Raw genomic sequence first — 3233 nt, 5'->3', positions numbered from 1 at the left:
TCTGGTGTTTTCAATATTAGATAGGATAAATATTTAAGGCCATGGCATAGATATAGATATAGACATAGATATAGATATAGATATAGATATAGATATAGATATATCTTGAACATAGATAATTCGACAACAGCAACAACCAGAAAGAAACTAATCATTTTGAATTATTTCTCTGCTAAATCTTTCCAAAGAGTTGATAGATTACATTATAAAATTGACTGGGAAAAGTTTATTTCCCTTGTCTAGCTTTTGGTTGAAGGGCTGATAAACTGTGAAATGACTCAAAGGAAAACAGACAAAGGGCCTGGGTAGCTCATAAACTGGTTAATAAACCCTCCTCTCTGCAATGATTGACAGCTACATATACAGTTTCAAGTCCCAAGTCAAGAACTTACTGAGATGGCAGGAGAATACAGAGGTTAGTTGTTTGTCTTCACTTTTCTAGACTTCTCTGCAGAATTTGACTCTGTTGGCCAATTTACAGAACCTCCCTTGATTTCCCTTACATCATCTCCCATTCTCCTCTGACGTCTTTGACTATTCCACCATCTCCTGTGCTGTCTCCCCTTATGTGGCCTACTCCTTTGATGTTTATTCTTCCTGGAATTTCTCTTCAGCCTTCTTTCTTTCTTCCTCAGCTCACTTACCTTGAATGAATTCATCTGCACACATGGCTTCAATCACCATCTACATGCTGATGATTACAAAATCCACGTCTCTTCTGAGAACATCTAGCCAACTGTCAACAGGACATCTTCATCTGGAGGTGCCCACCTGTACTTTAAATCAATTAGATCTCAAATGAGCTCATCTATCACCACCACCACCACCACCACTACCACTACCACCATCACCACCACCACCACCAAAATAGCCTCTTTCATTTATGTCCGGTGATACACTGACACAATAAAGGGCCTCACTTTCCATCTGGTCTTTCAAAGTAAAAAACTTAGAGTCAGACACTCATGATTTTTCCACACTGTCTCTATCCAGTCCTTTTCAGTTTACATCCTTCAAACCTCTTAAATCCTTCTCTGCCAATTTTGCCCATGTGCTGCCTCTTTCATTTCAGCACTCAAGTGGACTGTTGCAGTAATGTTCAGACAAGCCTCTTCTTTTCACCTTCAGGGACCCATATTCCTTGGCAAGACACACAGGGCTTTTGTGATTAACCCCTTGTTTGCTCCCCACTTCTTTTTTCCATCACTTATACCTCACACAGTAGTCAGGTGAATTATGGTTCCTTCAACTGCACCATGATTTTGCACACATGCTGTTCTTTTTGCCTGTAATGCCATTCCTTGCCCCTGTGGTCTTCATTTCCAAGTCTTTGGTATTCTTAGCTCTACCATGCCTGGACTTCACATACACTCTGTGATTATAGAGATGAGACCAAGACCCCTCCCCTGACCTGCCTCTATCTCATCCCCTTGAGGCTCATGTCTGGGAATAGATACATAATATTCTGTGAAGCTCACTCTAATGAAGGTGATGGTTGCTCTAAATCAAGGTCAGAAATCTGAATAAAGTCTTCTTTTGCTTTTTAGGGCTTATTTGGGGGCTGCCGACTTATGAGAAAGTCAAAGAAGAAAGTACAATTTGATTTCCATTTTTTAAAAAAGAAAACTCACGTGTGTTTCATTCTTTCCACTTGGATGTTCTTTAGTATTCTTTGTAATATTCTTTCTCCAGGGTGGCTTAGCTGAGCTATGTGGCTCTCACATAAGCTGCAAGGCCAGACCTGCATTTGCATACATAATCAGAATTGCCTGTCTGCACTAGTCTCTCCAGCAGGCAGCTCACTTGGGAGAAGGTTTGAGCTGCCCCCATAGATGTAAGTGGCATCTTCCCAGCCAAGGGACACCTAACTGCTCAAAACAACACAGTGTTTGAATATCAACATGGTCCCCATGCAGCCAAATTGGGCTAGTGGATCCTGTGTCCCTGATCACTCATTCCTGTGACATTAATTGGGCACCTACTATGTGCAGGGCACTGTGTGGCTGTTGAGGTTCCTGTCTTAGTTTGGGTTCTCCCAAAAGCAGACCCAAGATAAGGTCTAAGAGGCACATAGTTTATTCAGGAGAATACCTAGGAGGCATAAGTGAGGGAAGAAAAATGAGACAGGAAAGGAGGAAAAGTCAATGACTGGTACTTTAATGAGCAAGTTACTGCTGTGAGCAACTGCAATATCCCTGAGGACTCTCTGAGGCACCATGTAGAATCTGCTGGGAATCCTCTCTCCAGAGGCCAGAAAGCCTGAGGCACCAATCCACCAACTGTCATCCCTAGGGCCCTTCACTCCTTTGGCCCCAAGGATATTAACTCCCCTACACTTCAGGCTTGTACCTACTTGCAGCAGAGCTAACTCCTTAGGTTCTAGGGAGACCCTGAGGCCTGGAAGCCGAGAGAGGCAGGCTCTTTGGATAGGAAGTCTTCAGTATGCTTTGAAGCTTCCCATTATGGTTGCGAGTAACTCAGGTGGGTCAAGGTGATACGTGCCAAGGCGATGCAGGGCAGGACATTAAAAAGGTGTGCTCCAGATGGAGAGATGAAATTAGATATGATACCTCTGTTCTCAAAGAACTCATCACCTATGGGAAAGACAAATGGACCAACAATCTAATCATTAGCTGCTGGGACAAGCTCTGGCTTAGAGATCTATACAAACCACATGGGAGCATGTAATTCTCCCTGGAGAGGTGGAAGATCAGTGATGTCTTCTAGGAACACATGATATTTGAGCCAAGACTTGAAGAATGCATGTTCTTCAGGCACAGAAGGAGGAACGATGAACTTCAGGAAGCACAGGCAGCAAGCCCCAAGTGTGCAAAGCTTGTGCAGTGAAAGGCAGGCTGCCTGGTGTGGTCAAAACTTTGGCTGCTCTATAGGGAGCAGTAGGAAATCTGGCCAGAATGTAGGCAGGGGCCAGACTGTGCAGGAAGTTGAATATACCAGAATAAGGCATTAGCATTGCAGCCCACAAAAGGCAATGGGGGCCCACCAGTGTTTCAATAGTGACTTGTTTTGAGCTTTAGAAAGCTCACTCAGAGAGCAACTTGGAGGATGGGTTGAATGATGACAGATGAAATTGGTGCCCAAGGACCATGATTAGGAGACATGTCAGTCAGACTCTGGACAGGATACAGATGGTATCCTCAAAAAAAAATTGAAGAGTTTCCAGATACCAGAGAGTCACCTGGCTACAGAAGAGGGCCACTGGACAGGAACCT

The sequence above is a fragment of the Pteropus alecto genome, unplaced genomic scaffold (genome assembly GCF_000325575.1).
Source record: "Pteropus alecto unplaced genomic scaffold, ASM32557v1 scaffold28, whole genome shotgun sequence".
NCBI classification, from domain to species: Eukaryota; Metazoa; Chordata; class Mammalia; order Chiroptera; family Pteropodidae; genus Pteropus; species Pteropus alecto.
The sequence above is the reverse complement of the archived record's forward strand: the minus strand, read 5'-3'. Positions refer to the sequence as shown.